The 22,392-nt window shown below is 47.4% G+C and overlaps 1 pseudogene; it reads left to right on the top strand.

Moving 5' to 3' along the window:
• The first annotated feature begins 2,158 nt into the window (after nt 1-2,158).
• On the top strand, nt 2,159-3,225 carry LOC114700592 (annotated as a pseudogene).
• The last annotated feature ends 19,167 nt before the right edge of the window (nt 3,226-22,392 follow it).

Here is a 22,392-nt window from a genome sequence, read left to right as displayed (position 1 = left end):
AGGATCTGGGTACCCAACATCACCAGACCCAGATGGTTGTAATCCCACACAGCTGCCCTAACTGAGGCTTTCTCACAGGCCCTGGCAACCCAGAGTCAGGGGACTGCAAAGTCTGGTACCCAGGAGCCTGCTGTAGATGTGGACAAGAGGGACATTTTAAGCGCTAGTGTCCTCTGCAACAGCCTCCTGCATGTCAACAAAAGGCTTTAGGTTAAGCCAGGGACAATAAAGCTCCCTACGACCCCTTGTCCTAGGTGCAGGAAGGGATATCATTGGAAAAAAGACTGTCGGTCAAAATTCAACATAAATGAGAAAACTTTAAACTACGTAAAGGGCGCCCTCCAGCACTCTTAGCCAAAGGAGGAACTCTGCGGGGGGCAGGCAGGGTCCCCCAGAATGGCCTATGCCAACTGACAGTTCCATTGGTCCAGGGACACTGCCCCAAGATGAGAATTGTCATAGGTAGAAGGTTCCACTTCCTGGTGTGATATAGGGACAGACAGGACCGTGCTCCAATGGGAGGAGGTACCCTGACTGGGACCTGACTCTGGGACCCCGAATATTGGGAGTAGGGGTTAATGCTCAATCTCTTAAAACAGTCACTCAAATCAAATGGACCAGCCCAGATGGGGAACAGGACAAGATACACCCCTGGTGGCTGAGAATCTTACTGACACTTATTGGGGTAGGGTATGTTGTCCCAAATGGATGCAGTAATCACCACCTACCACCAAGCTTTCTATGATACTATGGAGGAAGAAGAGGCCCAAGGAAGGGGATGGGGAGCAGAGGAGATAAAACGAGAGGACTTCCTCACCCACTATAAAAATGACCCCAAAATTCCAATTGGGTTTACCAACATTCCTAGAGGCCACTGCCCCCCAGGTACCCCCTATCAGGTGGAAGCGAGGTGACCCAGTATGGGTGGAGCAATAGCCACTTGATAAACCTAAATTAGAGGCTCTGCTTAAGGAACAATCGGACCTTCGATGTGTGAGACCTTCCATGAGTCCCTGGAATAACCTTTCTTTGTTATTAAAAAAGTGTCAGGAGCGTGGCACATGTTACAGGATCTATGGAAAGTAAATGAGAGGATGGAGCTGGTAGGCACCACTTGAGGCGTCTGCCCTGGGTGCCAGCAATACCCTCAGAATATAGCCTGGTGGTGACTAATGTTTCTGTTTCTTGTCTATCCCCCTCCATCCGGATGATGGTACCAAGTTTGCCTTCTCTATCCCCTCCCTCAATTTCTCCCAACCTGATCAGAGATTTAATGGACTGTATTACCCCAGGGAATGGCTAATAGCCCGACCTCCTGCCAACAATACCTGGCCACCCTGTTAGTACCCCTACTTAAAGATGGGTAAGATGCTTACCTGATTATATGGATAATACTATTTGGGGACATAAGGACCCCTCTTGTCTGCAAGACTTGTTGGGGCAGGTGCTGCACAGCTTCAGAGAGGAGGGTACACAGTGCCTCCAAACAAAGTCCAGAGGGTGCCTGCCCCCTTTGAGATTCTTGGCACCAAACTTACCCTGAGCCGAGCCTGCCCACTTAAGCCTAAGCTAGACATTCCTGTGTCTTTGACCCTGACTCAGTTGCAGAGCATCCTGGGAGAGATCCTTTCACTACTACCCTGGGTTCCCATCTCCAAGAATAGTCTTGTACCCTTATTCTCCCTTTAAAAAAAAATTAAAAACCTCACGATGTCATTGCTCTTACCTGCGAACATCGGGCCATCCTTTTATAATACCTTTTTCAACATGCCCTTAATAGATTTCTGCTGACCTTCCCAGTTCCCTCTGGCTGTTCACAAGCACTGCATTGATCTCTGCAGTGCTAGTGCAAAAAGGAAAGCCAATAGAATGGATCCACATGCCCCTGGGAGGCGCTCCAAACATATACTCCAGTATTTCCTAAAGGTATTTCCTTTACAAACACAGGCTTAGTTAACCCCAGAGGCCTAGAGCCAAATACCCTCTGACAAAACGATGTTACTCATTTCACACCCTTTAACAATAAAACCAAAGGGGAATTGGCACCCATATTCAGTTACTCTACACCCTTCAGCCATCACACTCCAGCCTCGGGGCTACAAGGACACCCACGTCAGGCACCAATCAGGGCTTTCTCCTCCCCTTTGCGCCCCTTGTGGGGCAGGAGCTCCTGGAGTGACAGTCCCTATAGAAGCGATGACAGAATACAAGCTTGTGGTGGTGGGTGCTGGAGACATGGGAAAGAGTGCCCTGAGCATCCAGCTGATCCAGAAACATTTTGTGGATGAGTAAGACCCCACCACAGAAGACTCCTATTGGAAACAGGTGGTCATTGATGGGGAGACATGTCCACTGGACATCTTAGACAAAGCAGGTCAAGGGGAGTATAGTGCCATGTGGGACCAGAACATGCGCACACAGGAGGGTTTCCTCTGTGTGTCTGCCATCAACAACACCCAGTCCTTTGAAGACATCCATCAGTACAGGGAGCAGATCAAGTGGGACTCACATGATGTGCCAATGGTGCTGGTGGGGAACAAGTGTGATGTGGCCACTCATACTGGTGAGGCCCACTCAGCAGGCCCAGGACCTTGCCCGAAGCTATCATATCCCCTACATTGAAACATCATCCAAGACCCGACAGGGTGTAGAGGATGTATGGTGATATTTAATTTGTACTGAAATGTGATTTTATTTGTATGTTAATAAATAAAGTTGCCTGTGGGTCAGAGCTAATAGCAAGCCATCGCAGAAACTGGGCAGTGGTAGTACACACCTTTAACCCCCGCTCTTGGGAGGCAGAGCCAGGCGGATCTCTGTGTATTCAAAGATACAGCCAGCATGGAGACACACGCTTTTAATCTCAATACCAACCATAGAAGACCTGGAGGTCTGTACAGACAGGCAGTGACGAGGTGGTCATGTGGTTAGGTTTACAACCAATGAGAAGGCAGAACAGAAAGTCTATATAAAGACAAACACACAGGAAGTAGCTTTCTTGGCTGAAGAGGCTAGCTGCAGCAGTGAAGGGTAAGCTCTTAGCTCTGACCTCTCGGGCTTTCATCTTTGCATGGGCTCCGTGTTTCTTATTGAATAAGACAGTTACTTCTACAAGGATGCCTTTTACATGCCAGTATGTGAGATTTGGCAACAGAAAGTACAAAAGCTAAACCATCCCGATGAGAATGGCCCTGGCTCCATGAGGCCAAGTGTGTGCTATCGTGACGCCAGGTGGAGATACATGTGGGGCACACAGGATGACGCAAGCTACACAGATGGTGTCGAGAGGAAGTTAGCCCAAGTTGTACATGCTGAGATTAGATACAAATGGTACTGAGAGGAGTTAGCCCAAGTTGTTTGCGCTGAGATCAGATACAAAAATCAGGAGATTATGTCAGTGCATAAACAGCTCCTGGAAAAAGGAATGAGTATAGGGTGACCTTTACAACAATTGGTTCATTCCTTCCACCCCCCACCACCCCCTGTCCTGTGGTTTTCTGCTTTAAAAGATGTTTACTGCCTAATAATAAACGAGTTCCTGCTTGATGTGACTCCCCGGTGTCTGATGATGAGCTCTGGGTAAGAGGAAGGCTGAGAAACGAAGGAGAAACACACTTAACTTTCCTCGGCTCCAGACCACCTCCTCAGAGGTGGCCTCAGTTCCCAGTGGGGTGAGACCCCACATGCACCGTCTGCATCATCATCTGCATCATCAGAGCTTGTAAGACACTTGACAGATTTTAAACAGTGAATTAAGTTTTTTTAAAAAAAGGAGGAAAAACTTTCCCATGTCAAGAATCCAAGTGCAGGGAGTTAGGACCCTGTTTAGTGCCACTATGAACGGCTCGCAAATGAAAAAACTAAATGCAGGTGTTGGCATTCTGGCCCATCCCTTGGGGACCTGCCCTGTGTCCTGACATAAGGCTCCTTTAGGGAAACACCCCTCCCTTCTTCTTCCCTTTCCCGCCATGAGGTGTGCACAACTCCACTTTCCCTCTCTCTTTGTTTTCTTTCTCTCTCCTTCTTTCCCTATTTCCCTCTTATGCTCTCCATAATAAACTCATGTGGACACAAGGTATGTAGTGGGTAGTTGTTCCAGCTTTGACCTTGAAGCACCACCTCAGTGAGGCAGCTGGTAACTGTCACGCATACCTATGACCTGCCCCTGGGGTGTGGCCGAGATGGGCGCTCTCAAGACCAGAGATCTGTCTGGCCCTCTTCATTTCTCATGAACCTGGATACTGGATGGCAGATCAAGTCAGAGATTACTAGAGAACCCAGCTGGACTGCACCTCACCTCTCTCACATTCTGTAAACAACCCCCTTACTGGCTGTACGTTAGGAGTTGCCTTGATAAATGCCCACATTATCTGGCACTCAGGTGGGGCATCCTCCAAATGGCTGGGTGGCCTCCGCCATCAGATTCCTCTGATGGCCTCCGCCATCAGATTCCGCTGCTGCCACCAACCCTCCACACGTGCACACGGGACACTCTACCCCCACCGCAGCTGCCGCCAGCCAGTCTTCAGTGGGACCTGCTTTAGCACTACACTGGCGCCTCGAGTTGCCTAAAAAGCGCTACTACACCCCCCCCCAAAAAAAACCATCGCAAGGACAGTAAGAAAACCAAGCCAGTCTTTCATTTCAGGTAAGAGTACTTAATAATTTTACAACTTGAAACTGTTTAACAAATTTTGAATACTCTTATAATATTGTCGAAAATATTACTTCACAAAAAAATTAAGAACTTTCTTGCTAATATAGAATATCACCACATATCTTAGATCATAGCTGCTTTATAATAGCCTACAGACATGGACATCAATCTAAACATTGTAGTGGGTAGCTGTTCCAGCTTTGTCCTGGAAGTACTATATGGTGATATTTTATTTGTACTGGAATGTGATTTTAATTGTATGTTAATAAATAAAGTTGCCCTGGGGTCAGAGCTGTTAGAGCCATAGCAAGAGCGTGGTGGTTAGAAGAGCTAGGTAGATTTCTGTGTGTTCAGAGATACAGCCAGTATTGGAGACATACGCCTTTAAGACCTGGAGGGCAGTACTTACAGGCAGTGACGAGGCAGTCATGTGTTTGGGTTTACAACCAATGAGAAGGCAAAACAGAAAGACTATTTAAAGACAGACAAACAGGAAGAAGCTCTCTCTCGGGGAAGCTAGGAGCACTGCAGCAGGTAAGATTTTATCTCTGAGCTCTGACCTCTCAGCTTTCTCTTTTACATTGGCTCTGTGTTTCTTATTTTAATAAGACGATTTGTTACATCTACATCTGGCGCCCAACGTGACAAGAATCCATTAAAAACTGCTTGGGGCCGGCTCCTTAGCCTGAGCAGCCAGCTCCCTAGCCCCAGCCCAGGTCTGCTTGGCCTCAGGCCAGACTAACCATGAGCTGCTTGCTTAAAGCCAGTGCTACAAACAACTCAGGCCTGCCCTGCCAAACAGGGCCCCTGCCTGTAAAGCCAAGCCTAGACTCAGCTCAAGAGGGAACAAGTGGCTGGATTTAAGCTTTAGCTGGCTACGCTTACGCTTGCTTTCTCTCTCTCTCTCTCTCTCTCTCTCTCTCTCTCTCTCTCTCTCTCTCTCGGAAGCTAGGAGCACTGCAGGAGGGAAGATTTTAGCTCTGACCTTTCGGCTTTCTTTTTTACATTGGCTCTGTGTTTCTTATTTTAATAAGACGATTGGTTACATCTATAGTACTACCCCCAGTGAGGCTTCTGGTAACTGTCACGCCTACCTATGACCTGCCCCTAATGCAGAACCAAAATGGTACCCCTTGAGAACAAAGGTCCGGATGTACCGGTCTCTTGTTCCTGGTCATCCTGGATGGCAGACCAAGCAGTTTTCCATGGGACTGCACTTCACCTCTCCTGGATCCTGTAACCTATCCCTTTACTTGTTGTAAGTTACCCCAAAATAAACCTCCCTTTTAACTATGTGGAATTGCCTTAATAAATCTCCCACCAACTGGCACTCACGTGTGGCAAACTCCAAATGCCTGGGAGGCCTCCACCCTCAACCTCCTGTGGCTGCTGTGGCACGCTTTCCACACTTCTCAGTCTCTTCTTCCCTGTCTCTTGAAAACTTCCTGACCCTCCTAGCAATCAAGCACATTCCCACTCAGCCCATAACCTCTCAATACTGTTCCTTCCCTCCCCTTCCTTCCTCCTCCATGACTTGCAGGCACCTGCACCCACCTGCCAAGTTCCATATAGCCAGGGAGCACCTCTGCATTGATTCTGGTTCCATTCCGGAAACAAGGGAACAGTCAAGTCTGGTCCCAGTTCCCCTGGCAAGCTTAGTATCCAGAACAGCGAAAAGCCACAGAGTGATGCGTTCCCCCAGGCCTCTGCACACCGATTTGCGCCCAAGCCCAAGGCTTCCACCGTCTCACCATCACTTGCAGAAGCTGCTCAGAGGTTGCCTGGTTAAAATAGACCCCTGGCCGGCTCCCCGAGGGTGCTGCTTCTGGGGCTGCAGAGGAGCCGAGAGGGGCTTGTGTATGGCCCTGGCCCCCTGCTCCTTGGGTAGCTGCTGACTTGCTTACTGACCTTTACCAGATGTCCTCCCTATGCTGGTTTCCTGCTGGCTTCCTTCCTCGAAAACAGCTAACCACAGGCTCCTTGTTCCGTGCACCCTGTATAGTTGAGTAGACGGCTAGGGTGTGAGATGGTAACCTTTTGCCCTCCTGGGTTTTTCCATTATGCTGTTAGTCGGTATTTAAGGCCCCTGCTTCCCTTCAATAAACGGCATTCTACTGATACGAATGACTGGCTGTCCTGTCCTCAGCCCCTCACTTGGACGTGATGAGTTGCTTTGTAGCTCAGGCACTACAGCCTCCAGGAAATCTGCCAGTTTGGGCCCCGGGAAAGCTGTTAGTTTAGCCTCCAGGAAAGCTGTCCGTTTGGGCCCTGAGAACAGTTTGGGTCCAACCAAATCTGTCAAGGAGAATGTACCTTTCAGTTTAGGTCCTGCCAAATCTGTCAAAGAGAAGGCAGCTGTCATTAAGTCATGTGCTGCTACCCCCTCTGCTCCACCACCACCACTGGCAGCGACCGCCCTGCCGCAGTATTCTTGGGGTGATCTACCACAATACCAGCCTGCCTCAGGAGGGGGCTACTCTCCCGTGGTGCCAGGTGCCTTACAACCCTCACAGCCTGCGCCACTGGTGGAAGGCCACCAGTGAGTCAGGCCCAGATACCCCCTACTTTCAGCAGGTCGTTGCCAAATGGTCCATGCAGTTACAAACTTATTTCTATCAATACCATTTGCTTAAAGCTGTGTTGGAGCCTGAAGTCTTTCTTAGCTGAAAATCAGACTATGAGGATCAGGCAGAATCCCAGGCCCAAACCAACATCTTACTTAATGTCCTGGTGACCTATGATATGCTCACAGAGCGTAGGGAATATGTCCATCCAGTGCACCAGGCACAGATAGGCTTCAATGCCTATTTTCTACAAGTCTCGGACCTGGACCTCAAGGCCCCCAGAGCCTGTACTTCCGTAATTTTATCCAACAGCCAGGGGAGCTATTCACCAACTTCTTGACCCGTGTGAATGAGGCAGTAGAGCACAGAGTGGATGCAGGCCCCTCTAGACACATGCTATTAACAACTGACTTGGGAGGGACTCAAACCCAAATCTGTAATACAGCTATGAGGTATAAGGACATACATAAATGGGCGCAAGCCATCAGAGATGTTGACCCCAGCACCAGTCCAATCACCGCCCTTACTGCCTCCCTGGATGCTCTCCTCACTGACAAGCAGGGTACTAACGACACTCCCGAGGGTCCCCAGGTAGACAGAACTTGCTGGGGATGTGGCAAAACAGGCTATCTGTGGCATGACTGCCCGGGGGCAGAACCTATGATCTGATGCCCCAGATGCAATAAAGGCTTTCATTGGGCAAAGAACTGCAGGTCACAGCTTGCTGCAACACCAGCCCCTTCAAACTCCAGGTGAGGAACTCCGCAGCCCTGCCAGTAAACGGCTCTGGTAACCCACAATCTACTAGAGAGTGCCCATCTTTCCAAAGGTTTGGTTGACAAGGGTGGAAATACTACCATTTTAACCAAGCCTGGGGTTTCTTCAGTTCCAACATTGGAAGTTTAAACCTGCCCCCACTATGATTGGTGTGGAAGGCCTACTAGATTCTAAGATGACCACCCATTCAGTCCATTGGATGGATCTTGGTGGCAATCGGGAAGCCACTCACCCTATCATTTCCAATGTACCTAGAAACCTCTGGGGCAGAGATACTTTGCAAGATGTAAGTATTGTCCTACTTATAGATAACAGGGCCTTTTTTGATGACATCGAGGTCCATGAAAAGGCATGTCTTGTGGTCCATGACCCTGTACAAGACATGCACCCCCAATTCTGAAGGCCACTGTCCCCATGAGATCCACAACTAAGCCCCCTAGCCCCATTCAATTGACATGGCTCCCAGATCAAGAAGTATGGGTGGAACTGTTGAGATTTGTCAGGGACAAGGACAGAGCCTCTAGCTAATGGAAAAATACAGACCTTTAGAAGAGCTTAATGGAAAAATACAGGCCCCCAATAAGATAGGGAACTAGAACATCTTGCGGTCAGGTTGCCTAGCGACAGAGCATTGAGTTAGAGCCCTTGGCCTTTTTACCCTGTCAACATCCTGCAGCTGCATTAGCTTCACGCAGATAACAGCTTCCTGCTCCCCCCACCCTACAAGAGCTATATAAACCCTCTTGGAGAAAAATAAAGTTGCACCTCGATCAGACCCTGTCTTGGTGTCTTCCTTTGTGTCTCCTGTCCTTATCATTCCGTCCTTGGGGTGGTCGAGTTCCCATTGAAGCCCTGCTGGCCAGGGCAACTGGCACCCAACGTGCTCGAAACCCCCTCTTGAGGATCCGGAACATTGTCTCCAGGAGGAAAGACCTTAGTGAAGTTGTTGGATCACCCTGAAATCGCCCAGTTCAGGACAGCGATCCCGGAGGAGAACGGAGGCGACATAGGTAAGAAAGTGACAAGCCACGGACAGGCAACTTCGTCACAAGATTTATTCATTTCTGGCCTAAAAGAAGCCCTCAAGACACGAGGAACTAGGGTAAAGCCTTTTTTGATTATATAACGGACACATGTCCTTGGTTCCCCCAAGAGGGAACCATAGGTGAAAAAAGATGGGGATGACTCGGGGACTGTTTAGATGGTTACTACAGGGCTTTTGGACCAGAGAAGGTCCCCGTCACCACATTTTCTTACTGGAACCTTATTAATGACATTCTTAGGGTCCATAAACATTCCCCTGACATAAAAGAGGTTAATAATACAAGAGAAAAAACGTCTTATAAGAAGCCTTCTGCCCCCACTCTACCCTAAGGACCCCCGCACCCGCATGCTTTCTCGTCCACCTTTGGTCTGTCCCTCGGATCACAGCCTGCATTCTACGAAAGAGGGGACGCTCATGACTTCGGAACCTCAGAATCCTCAGGAGTCCACCCCTGCCCGTCTTCATCCCTCTCTTGACAATTTTACCTCTAATTTCCCTCTAGACCCCATCAAGAAGGCTTCCCTAGAGCAAGAGGCAGCCCGTTACCACAACCCAGACTGGCCCCCTTCAAATATCTCCCCTTAAAACAGGGGTCCCTGGGCCCTTTTAAACCTCAAAAACCTCTGGCGGTTCCCCTTCCTCAACATCCCCTCCCTATGTTTGTCCATCTTCCCACATTTGCGGTCCATCCTTGATGAGTGTTGTTGCTGCTGCCACCCCCCAATCTCGGCTCACTGGGATGGGCCCTCCAGGCTCGCAGGGAACATATTGAGCTTTTAAGGGAATTAAAATTTCTCAACAAAGAACTTTAAGACCTCGCCCTTAAGGCAGTGGCTCCCAACTCGCTAAAACCATCTCAAAAATCTATTAAATCAAAAATTAAGTCTCAGCCTGTCCTGGCATTTCCCGTTACCCAAAGCCAGACCTCTGGGGACTCATCTGAGGCGGCTGTCCAGCACAGCCCCTCAGAGGGATTGGAACACCAAAATGAGGAGGAAAAGGAACCGTCATCAGAGGAACCCCGCCAGGACAGACTTAACAAAAATTAAATTTCCGACTTGTTAAAAAGCTTAAATCCGCCTGTGGTCAGTATGGTCCTATGGCTCCTTCTACATTAGCCTTGGTGAAAAACCAGAGCGAACATTGGTTGACCCCTAACAATTGGTACTTTCTTGCCCACATGGCTCTTTCTTGGGGTGACTTTGTCCTCTGGAAAACTGAATTTACAGAAAACTGTTGAGAGGTTGCTCAAAAAAATATTTAACAGTCGTCCTCAAAAACTTGGACACTAAAGAAACTTCTCGGCAACTCCCCTATGATACAAATGAAGCACAGGCAAAATTCCCTCCGGGCCTCCTGACCCAGATTCAAAATGCTGGGGTCTGGGCCTGGAAACGCCTGCCCCCAAAAGTGTCAGCTACCACCTCATTGGCAAAGATTTGTCAGGGCCCTGATGAGCCTTTTAGCGATTTTGTCTCTCACTTAAATGATGCCACTGAGAGACTGTTAGGGCCAGAAAAAAATGAAAGTATGTTCGTTAAACACTTGGCCTTTGAAAATGCAAACCCTGCCTGGCAGGAAGTCCTCTGCCCTCATAAAAACAGGGCAGACCTGTCTGAATATGTCAGACTCTGTTCAAGTGTTGGCACCACCTATGCCATGGGATTAGCAATCTGTGCCACTTTGAGGGCTTCACAATAGCCTGGAGCCCGCACCTGTTATTCCAGAAATCAACCCGGACATTTCGCTAGGGAATGTCCCCAGAAAGGTAACAGCCTCGCACCCTTAGAACAGGCAGCCCAGGAGGCTGCCTCAATGAGGTGCCTGCCTTCCACTCTATGTCCCTGCTGCAGCAAGGGCCGTCACTGGGCTAGAAAACGCAGGTCAAAACCAATTATCTCTGCCAACCCCTTCCTCCGCAGGTGACGGGAAACTTCCAGAGGGGCCGATGCCTCCACAAGTGCACCCTGGGGTCTTGAGGTCCACTCACCCCCTAGCTCCCCAGCCTCAAAAAATTCCCCCACCCCAGTTCCCTTCTCTTCCCTCCCAAGAGCAACTGCAGGCAGTGCCGGATTGGACTTGTGTGCCGCTTCCTAAACAGTATTAAACTCCCTTGAGGGGGTTCAGGTCATCCCTACAGGGGTGACAGGACCCTTAAGTCCCTATGTTTGTGCGCTTGTCCTTGGCCATGCTTCTGCGGCCCTCCAAGAGGTCCAGGTCTACCCTGGCATAATAAATAGTGATTTCACGGGGGACATTGAGATTCTGGCCACTGCTGTAAACGGCATGGTCACAACTCCTCAAGGTACGCGACGGGCACAGCTGGTTCCTCTACCCTCATCTGTCTGTGATAATCCCTCAATTACAGACACCCCTCAGGGGTCAGCCAGATTGAGGTCTTCAGAGGCATACTGGGTCCAGCCGGTCCCTCAAGATCGCCCTATTCTCACCCTTACTATAGAGGGAAAGAAGTTTCAGGGGATCTTGGATACAGGGGCAGATGCCACAGTCATTTCCCAGTCTCACTGGCCATCTGCCTGGCCACTGGTTCCATCCCTCCCCGAATTAAAAAGAATCAATCAATCTAATAATCCTTTAATCAGTTCAAAGATTCTTTCCAGGAAGGACAAGGAGGGAAACCAGGGGACTGTCACTCCTTTTGTGGTTCCAGGCCTGCCTGTTAATCTTTGGGGAAAGGACATACTTTCACAAATGCAAGTAATCTTATATAGCCCAAACACTACAGTCACACAACAAATGCTACGGATGGATTTTGTCCCCGGCACAGGCTTGGGCAAGGAAGCTCAGGGAAGAGCCCAACCAATTCAACCCGTTCCCAAAAATGATAGACATGGGCTAAACGGGACTATTCTATTACTAATCTCAATTCTTTGATTCTATTCTGATTCTTTAAACTTTTCTCAAAGTATAAATTTTGTATCAAAATTTACAAGATTAATAGATATATAGATATATATACATTTTAAACTTTGTTAATATATGAATGGTCATATAGAGTACTAACTAATTCTAGAAAAAAGGCTTCAATTAGCTGCATATATATGTCTTTGTGTTCGAGTCTCTTATCAGTTTTCTGCAGCTAATTATGGCCAGGCCTAACATCAACTGAAGTCTCCAGGAAGAAGATGGGGCCCCACAACAACAATTCCACGTGGACAATAATAATAATCATTAAGCTGACAAACATCATCTACATTATCAACTTTGAACTACAAGGTGCTCAGAGCAATTTTGAGATGACTAGCTGAGATGATCCAGTCTCAAAGACTACTTGAATGAGGACTTGAGATAAACCCTGAACTTTGGCATTATACACAGACTGGATAATGAAGGATATAGTTACCTTTCCTAGAATTTGACAATTAACCTAAAATTTTTCTTTCAGGATAAAGGTAACTTCGCCCATACCCGGCAGGAAGCAATTTTAAGAATACTATGCCCACATTCCCAAAGAGGTGGTGTGGGGCGGGTGGTTTTTTGGTTCTTTTAATAGGTTTTGGGTCTGGGATAATTTTCATTGTTTAGGGGGGTTGGTTACAAGTTGTTGTCAAGGGTTAGGAAAAAGGCTAAGCAAAGGAGATTAGATTTAAGGTTCTTGTTGAAAAAAAAAGAAAAGAAAAGAAAAAGACAATTACTAGTTTTAAATACTTTACATTATTACCGACTATTAGGATATAAAGAAATGAAAGTTAGTAGTTAAGACATTACAATAGAACTTGTAGTCATATTAGGTATGTTTTAAAAATTGAGCAGATATATTTCAGACAGGTCATCTTCAAACCCTTCCGAGATCTACAGAATATGGCATTTTAAATGCTATTATTAATAACTTAGAAATTTTTCTTTTTTGAGACATGTTGGCTCCTGGCAGTACCAATCTACTTCAGAGAAAATATGGGCATTGAAGGAACTGCATATGGAGTTAACTTTCATTGTGGCAAAAGTTAGCCACTGGACAACAAAGTATCCTCGAATCAACAGGACAAAATGAACAGACAGAACACCAAACAAAGGACTACTGATTCTTGCCAAAACAAGTGTGGTTATGGCTTTATCAAAAGGCATCTTCTGAGGCCAGGACAATATGGCACCATCCCTGAAGTGGCCTTCACAATCCGGAAAAGGTACAGTGCCCTTTTCTTCGAAGGCAGTTGAAGAGGCAGTGGGTGGATGGCTTCTGTTGTGCAATGGAACAGCAGTTGAAAGCTCACGCCTCTCAATAGTAGACTGGCATTTAATAGAAGGATGTGGAGAAGAAGGGGATGCTGAGATGAAACCATATATACACAGCCAAGAAGAATGGACAGCTGAATTCAAAAACTGTCAACAATTTCCAGAATTTAAAATCCTGAATCATGACAGGACACTAGTGGAATTCAGGTGTTTCTGGTACATGGACTGCTCTCACCTAATGTGAGGTTGAACTGTTGACCTTGTGTACATCCTACTTCACAAATGTGTCTGCCAGATATGCTAAGCCTATAGGCTGAAGATGATGCCCCAACACTGCGGAGAAACCTCAGGTGACTGTCCAGGCAGCTGGCTGTTTCTGTCAACTCACAAAATTTTTGGAAGTTGCTTGCATGCACTTCCTGTTTTTATTTTAGTTAGCTTATATTATTTCCTTCTTGGGTCTCTGAGGGAGTTTAAGATTAGTTAGTTATAGCTGAAGATTAATTAGGATAGAAAGTGAATTAGATACATTTTGGACGTACCAAAATAGGATAGATAAGGGAATTATTTTCTCTGATTTGTCAAATACAAATGGACTAGACATCGCTTAGGTATTTGTTACTTGTATATATTGTTATTGTACTTTTGTATATAGTTTTTCTTTTGTTAGTTATAACCTTTTGCCTTTTTTCTTTTTATTAAAATAGAAAAGGGGAAATATGGTGATATTTTATTTGTACTGAAATGTATTTTTAATTTTATGTTAATAAATAAAGTTGCCCTGGGGTCAGAGCTATTAGAGTCATAGCAAGAACGTGGTGGTTAGAAGAGCTAGGTAGATTTCTGTGTGTTCAGGGATACAGCCAGTATTGGAGACATATGCCTTTAAGACCTGGAGGGCGGTACTTACAGGCAGTGACAAGGCAGTCATGTGGTTGGGTTTACAACCAATGAGAAGGCAGAACAAAAAAGACTATTTAAAGACAGATACACAGGAAGTAGCTCTCTCTCGGGGAAGCTAGGAGCACTGCAGGAAGTAAGATTTTAGCTCTGCGCTCTGACCTCTCGGCTTTCTCTTTTACATTGGTTCTGGGTTTCTTATTTTAATAAGACGGTTGGTTACATCTTACAGCTGGGATATTTGGGTTTTTAATAGTGGCCACTGACCTTCCTGTACCCCATGCAGACAAAATTACCTGGACGACCCAGACCCCTGGACGACCTCAACTACCTCTGGGTATTTACTTCCCGCCAATGTTACCTGATGGACTTGTACTGATGGCCTTACGCCCTATATTTCACTTCACAATAACCATTCCACCCCTTATTCTGTATCCTGGTACAGGTCATCCCCAGACTAACCTATTATTCCCCAGAAAATTCCTAGGTCTCTGGGAAGAGAAGCCCCACAGAGACGACTGCCTTGTCCTTTCCCCGTACGAGACGGGGAGCCTGTTACTGCCATCACCTTAGCAGTCCTCTTAGGGGTTGGAGCAGCGGGAGCAGGCACAGGGATTGCCTTTCTGGTCCTGTCTAAGCAACATTATTCTGAGCTTCAACTGTCCATAGATGAGGATATTGCCCAACTTGAACAGGGAATTTCTGCCCTTGAGTCATCCCTTTCCTCTCTAGCTGAGGTAGTTTTATACAATAGAAGAGGCCTGGATCTCCTCTTTCTACAACACGGTGGTCTTCATACTGTGCTCAAAGAGGAATGTTGCTTCGTTACAGACCACACTGGGGTAGTCAGAAGAGTATGGCTGTTAGACAAAGACTAGAAAGGAGAAAAAAAAAAAAGAACAAAAGCTCAGGTGGTTCTAGAATTGGTTTTGCACTTCCCCTTGGCTAATGACCCTTCTTCCCTCCCTCCTAGGACCTGTTGTAGGCCTGCTCCTGGTCCTTGCCTTTGGGCCATGGGAACTTTCCTGGCTCACTCGGTTCATCTTAAGCCAAATTACAGACCTGCAGGCCAGGCATATCGAGGTTCATTACCACCGCCTTGATATGCAGGACTCCGGGGTTGAAATTTCCCGACTAGAGATGCCCCACACAGACCCCTTCACTCAGGGAAGGCTGCACCTGTGTGTGGGAAAAAGGCTCGCTCACAGCATGACTGAAGTGCAGCTGGAACTGCACAGGCTGGGGACCATGGTACCCCAAAATCCCGAGAGCCTGGATTATATGCCCTGCTGCATAGCGGTTGTGCAGTAGCACCCTTGCGCTTACCCATTTCAGGTCCCTCAAAAATCGGCACGGTCCATTGATTCCTGCACTATGGGGATGTCCATGGTGCTTGAGTCTGGGGAGACATTCCCTCTCAGACCCCTTTTTTCACAACCTTTAGAGGGAAAGGGCCTCTGTAATCCTCCATGCAAAGCCTCTTTCAGAAACCTCCTTTTAGAACATTTGAACCTGGTTTATGTTGGCCCTTAGATTTATTACTAAGAAGGGGGAGATGTCAGGGACCAAGGACAGAATCTCCAGCTAATGGAAAAATACAGACCCCCAATAAGACAGGGAACTAGAACATCTTGCATTCAGGTTGCCTAGCGAAAGGGCATTGAGTCAGAGCCCTTGGCCTTTTCACCCTGTCAACATCCTGGACAAACATCCTGCAGCTGCGTTAGCTTCACCCAGGTAACAGGTTCCTGCTCGCTCCACCCTGAGAGAGCTATATGAACACTCTTGGAAAAAAATAATGTTGCACATTGATCAAAATCCTGTCTTGGTGTCTTCCTCTGTGTCTCATGACCTTATCATTCTGTCCTTAGGGTGGTCAAGTTCCCGTTAAAGCACTGCTGGCCCAGTCAGGAATTCTGCTGTGGTCCAGGTGCATGGCCGCAAAAGCGCACCTCAGGAGCTAACAAGGGGTCTTAGATTATGAGTGCAGACTGGTGATTGCGTGCTAGGTGTGTGGCATGGTCACACAATCTGTGCATGCGAAGCACAGCTCCATAAGCCCACCAGTGCATGTCCATAAAAATCCGTAAAGAGCCAGACACAGACCCCCGATCTATTCTCTTCTGTCCCCACTATCTATCTTTCCCTCTCTTCTCATTGAACATGCCTCTTCCCCAGGCCTGGTTCTACTGCCCTCCTAATAAAGCTCTGAGACTGGGTTTTGTCATGGCTCATGACTTTTCCGCACGGTAACCAGCACCTGGAACCAGCACCACTTATCATATTTAAAACCATCATTTGGGTCAGGGCTCGGATCCAGACCAGAGGTGAGTGTCTGGGGTCATACCCAGGGAGGCCTGCCCCTAGGTCCCATTCCTGGGCATCAGCTGATCCTGGATAAGACCCGCCCAACTCGGCCCCAGTTTCCGGCCAGCAGCAGGGCTCCCATGGGAAGGTTCCCCTTCTCGAAGACCCCCAGCAGACCCTACAATCTATAGTCCTGCCCCCACACCCATCCGGCTGAGACCCCTGCCACTTCCTGAGACTTAGACACCAGCCCCCAGCTCACATCTAGCCCAGAGTTCCCATCCAGCTCAGAAAGTTCCCATTCAGCCCAGAGAGCTCCCATCTGGCCCAGAAAGTTCTCATCAGGGGCAGAGAGTTCCCATCTAGTCCAGAGAGCTGCCACCCAGCCCAGACAAAAAGAGAGCTCTCATTAAACAAAGGGCAGTCATTGGACCAAGAGAAAACTAAGAACACAGGGAATCTACCAACCATGATCAGACCAAGAGGGGCTTTCGGAGAAGTAGAATCTGCCACCTCTCATTGGACCAAGAGAGGCTTCCTGAAATGCCAAATCTGTCAGCTCTGACTGGACCAAGAACCCTGATAAGACCATGAACGAATCCACAAGGAGATGGGGACACATCGAGGCAGAAGTATATACAACAACATAAACAGCAATAGAGCATCAACAAAACCTAGACCTCCTCCAAAAGCAAGACCTAAACATCACAAAGAAAAGAAGCGGAAGAAAACCACCTTAAAATAGCATTATGAAGATGCTAGAGGCTTTTAAAGAAAAAATGAAATATGAAATTGAGGAGAAAAAAAGTGGAGGAAATCAATAAAGGAAATGAGAAATCAAACAAAAAATGGAAAGAACTGTATAAAAAAAAACTAGAGGAAAAGACAAAGCAGAAGAAAACAATAAATCTCTTAAAGAAAACCATTAAAAAAAAACAATGAAAGAGGTGAGGAAAACAGTCCAAAACCTGAAAAGGGAAATAGAAACAATGAAGAGGACACAAAAAAGGGAATGCTGGAAATAGAAAATCTGAGTAAACGAACAGAAAACACAGATGTAAGCATAACCAACACAATACAAGAGATGGAAGAGAGAATCTCTGATGCAGAAAATACAATAAAGGAACAGGATTCGTCAAAGAAAATACCAGGACATACAGGCCCGGCGGTGGCCCGAAGATATAGACAGGCACGGCAGTGGCGACAAGAAGAGGCAGGTAGGCCCACGGCAAAAGCCGGCAGAGACATACAGGCCTGGCAGCGGCCCGCAAAAGTAGACAGGCCTGGCGCCGGCCACAGGCAGAGGCAGACAGGCTCAGTGGCGACGGCCGACAAGGACATACAGGCCCGGCGGCGGCCGGCAGAGACATACAGGCCCAGCGGCGGCAGACGACAGGGACATACAACCCGGCGGCAGCAGGCAGAGACATACAGGGCCGGTGGCGGCCAACAGGGACATATAGGCCTGGAGGCAGCCATCAGAGACATACAGGCCTGGCGGCGACCGACAAAGTTAGACAGGCCCACCGGTGGAGACAAGCAGATGCAGGTAGGCCAGAGACGGTGGCCAGCAAAGGTAGACTGGCCCGGCAGAGGCAGACAGGCATAGCAGGGGGCGGCCGAAACACAGTAGCAATAAAGACCAGAAACAGAGCTATTACCCGCTGAAGAGTTAGTGAAAACAAACTCTTAATCAAAAGCTTGGAACAGGAACGCCTCGAACCCCAACACCCGGGGAAAAGGCGATCTCCGTGGGACAGAACCGGAACGAATCTGAACACTCCGTCTGAGGACAACCCAGGGACCAGCTGCAGATCCTGCGAAACCCAACAACTTAGAGGTGTTGGGGAGACTACCCCGCTCAGCTGAAACCCATCTGGGAGAGGATTCAGATGCCTACAGTTTGAAGTCTGAAGAAACAAGATCAGCTGAGGAGTTGACAAATGAACAAATCGTGACCTGGGAACACAGAAGAAGGCGCTGCCCAGCCACCAAACCAGATCACAAGAATCATAAGTATATACACTTCACCGACTGAGATTAGCTGCCCCTGAAGAAACAGCCCAATAGCACCAATTTAACCAAGAACTCCTACTAAACCAAGACTAAAAATTAGAACAAGAGAGGCACTCTCAGACACGGATACCACCTGCACCGAGCAGAGGAAGAGATGAGTGGATGCCAGTACAAAAATACAGGCAGATTCAGGCCCAGCGGCGGCCCGTGGAGGTACACAGGCCCAGCGGCGGCCTGCTGAGGTAGACGGGCCCAGCGGCGGCAGCCGACAGGGATATTCAGGCCCAGAGGCAGCAGGCAGAGACATTCAGGCCCAGCGGCGGCCCGTGGAGGTAGACGGGCCCAGCAGCGGCAGCGGGCAGAGACATTCAAGCCCATTGGCGGCCCGTGGAGGTACACAGGCCCAGCGGCGGCCTGCTGAGGTAGACGGGCCCAGCGGTGGCAGCCGACAGGGATACTCAGGCCCAGCGGCAGCCGACAGGGACATTCAGGCCCAGCGGCGGCCCGTGGAGGTAGACGGGCCCAGCGGAGGCAGAGGGCAGGGACATTCAGGCCCAGCGGCAGCCCGTGGAGGTAGACAGGCCCAGCGGAGGCGGCGGCCTACTGAGGTAGACGGGTCCAGCAGCGGCAGCTGACAGGGATACTCAGGTCCAGCAGCAGCCAACAGGGACATTCAGGCCCAGCGGTGGCCTGCTGAGGTAGACGGGCCCAGCGGCGGCAGCCGACAGGGATACTCAGGCCCAGCAGCAGCCAACAGGGACATTCAGTCCCAGCGGCGGCAGCCGACAGGGATATTCAGGCCCAGCGGCAGCCCACAGAGGTAGACAGACACGGCGGCGGAGACAAGCAGACGCAGGTAGGCCCGCAGAGGCGGCCCGCAGAGGTAGGCGGGCCGGCAGCGGCGGCTGACAGGGACATACAGGCCCAGCTGCAGCCGGCAGAGACATACAGGCCCGGTGGCGACCCCCAGAGGCAGACAGACCCAGCGGCAGCTGACAGGGACATACAGGCCCGGCGGCGGACCACAGAGGTAGACAGGCACAGGGACTGAGACCAGCAGACACAGCTTGGAACAGGGACGCCCCTAACCCCAACATCTGGGGAAGAAGCTATCTCCGTGGGTCAGAACCAGAACGAATCTGAACAACACTCCGTCTGAGGACAACCCAGGGCCCAGCTGCTGATCCTGTGAAACCCAACAACTTAGAGGTGTTGGTGAGACTGCCCTGCTCAGCTGAAACCCATCTGGGAGAGGATTCAGATGCCTACAATTTAAAGTCTGAAGAAACAAGATCAGCTGAGGAGTTGACAAATGAACAAAACGTGACCTGGGAACACAAAAGGCGCTACCTAGACACCAAACCAGATCACCAGAAACATAAGTATATAATTCACCGATTGAAATCAGCTGCCCCTGAAGAAATAGCCCCAATAGCACAATTTAACCAAGAACCCCTACTAAACCAAGACTAAAAATTAGAACAAGAGAGGCACTCTCAGACACAGACACCACCTGCACTGCACAGAGGAAGAGATGAGTAGACGCCAGTGCAAAAATACAGGCAACAACATAAAGACCTATATGGCAACATCAGAACCTAGTGATTCTACACCTGCAAGACCTAAACATACCATGACAGAAGAAACAGAAGAAATCAACCCTAAAAATTACATTAAGAAGATGATAGAGGCCCTTAAAGAAGAAATAAAACATTCCCTCAAAGAGGAAATAAAAACTTTCCTTAAAGAGGAAATGAAAAACTACCTTAAAGAGGAAATAAAAACTTTCCTTAAAGAGGAAATAAAAAACTCCCTTAAAGAGGAAATAAAAACTTCCCTTGAAGAGGAAATGAAAAACTCCATTAAAGAGGAAATAAAAAACTCCCTTAAAGAAATGGAAGAAAAAACGAACAAAAAAAGGAAATAAATCAAATCAAGCCAAGAAAAAGCAATTAAACAGATGAAAGAAACATTCCAAGATCTGAAAAATGAATTTGAGACAATAAAGAAAACACATGCTGAGGGAATGCTGGAAATAGAAATCCTGACTAAACAAACAGGGACTACAGAAAACAAACATAACCAACCGATTGCAAGAGATGGAACAGAGAATCTCTGACACTGAAGACATGATAGAGAAAATAGATTCGTCAGTCAAAGAAAACACTAAAGACAAAAAAGTCCTAACACAATACGTCCAGGAAATTTGGGACACCATGAAAAGACCAAACCTAAGAATAATAGGGATAGAAGAAGGAGAAGAATACCAACTCAAAGGCACAGAAAATATATTCAACAAAATCATAGAAGAAAACTTTCCTAACCTAAAGAAAGAAATACCTATGAAGATACAAGAAGCTTACAGAACACCGAATAGGCTGGATCCAAAAAAAAAGTCCCCCTCGCCACATAATAATCAAAACACTAAACACACAGAACAAAGAAAAAATATTAAGAGCTGCAAAGGAAAAAGACCAAGTAACATATAAAGGCAAACCCCATCAGAATAACACCAGACTTCTCAATGGAGACTATGAAAGCTAGAAGATCATGGACAAATCTTATGCAGACACTAAGAGACCACGGATGCCAACCCAGACTATTATACCCAGCAAAACTCTCAATCACCAAAGGCGGAGTAAACAAAATATTTCAGGATAAAACCAGATTTAATCAATACCTGTCCACAAACACAGCCCTACAGAAAGCACTAGAAGGGAAAATCCAACCCAAAGAAGCTAAACACAACCATGAAAAATCAAGCAATAGATAATCCTACACCAACATACACCAAAGACGTACAAGACAAAACAACCACAAAAAAATAACAGTAATCAACAATCAACTGGTCATTAATATCCATCAATATCAATGGTCTCAACTCACCTATAAAAAGACACAGGCTAACAGAATGGATAAGAAAACAGGACCCATCCATCTGCTGCATACAAGAAACACACCTTAACTTCAAAGACAGACACTACCTCGGAGAAAAGGGCTGGGAAAAGGCTTTCCAAGCAAATGGACCTAAGAAACAAGCTGGTGTAGCTATCCTAATATCTAATAAAATAGACTTCAAACTAAAATCAATCAAAAGAGATCAGGATGGACATTACATATTTATTACAGGAAATATCCACCAAGATGAAGTCTCGATTCTAAACATTTATGCTCCAAATACAAAAGCACCCACATCCATAAAAGAAACACTACTAAAGTTTAAAACGCACATCAAACCCCACACATTAGTAGTGGGAGATTTTAACACACCACTCTCACCAAAAGACAGATCTACCAGACTGAAACTAAACAAAGAAATAAAGGACCTAACAGATATTATGACTCAAATAGACTTAATACATATCTACAGAACATTCCATCCTAACACAAAAGAATATACCTTCTTCTCAGCACCCCATGGAACCTTCTCAAAAATTGACCACATGCATTCCATCCTAACACAAAAGAATATACCTTCTTCTCAGCACCCCATGGAACCTTCTCAAAAATTGACCACAGGAATAGGAGACCATGATAAATGAAGACCCCATCGGAATAGGAAGAAGCAAAGTGATAGAGAGGTCCACAGAAATCCACAATGATACTTCCACAATAGACTACTGGCAATGGGTGAGAGGAAGCCCGAACGGACCTACTCTGGTGATAGGATGACCAAACACCCTAATTGTCATGCTAGAAATTTCATCCAATAACTGAGGGAACTGGATGCAGAGATCCACAGCCACGGCCGAGGTGGAGCTCCAGGAGTCCAATTGGCAAGAAATAGGAAGGTTTGTATGAGGAAGAATAGTTGAAGACCAAGATTGGAAAAAGCACAGGACAAATAGAAACACATGAACTATGAGCCAATAGCTGAGGAGCCGCCAAGTGGATCAGGCCCTCTGGATAAGTGAGACAGTTGATTAGCTTGA

This window comes from Peromyscus leucopus, chromosome 18, assembly GCF_004664715.2.
Source record: "Peromyscus leucopus breed LL Stock chromosome 18, UCI_PerLeu_2.1, whole genome shotgun sequence".
Lineage (NCBI taxonomy): Eukaryota > Metazoa > Chordata > Mammalia > Rodentia > Cricetidae > Peromyscus > Peromyscus leucopus.
The sequence above is the reverse complement of the archived record's forward strand: the minus strand, read 5'-3'. Positions and strand labels throughout refer to the sequence as shown.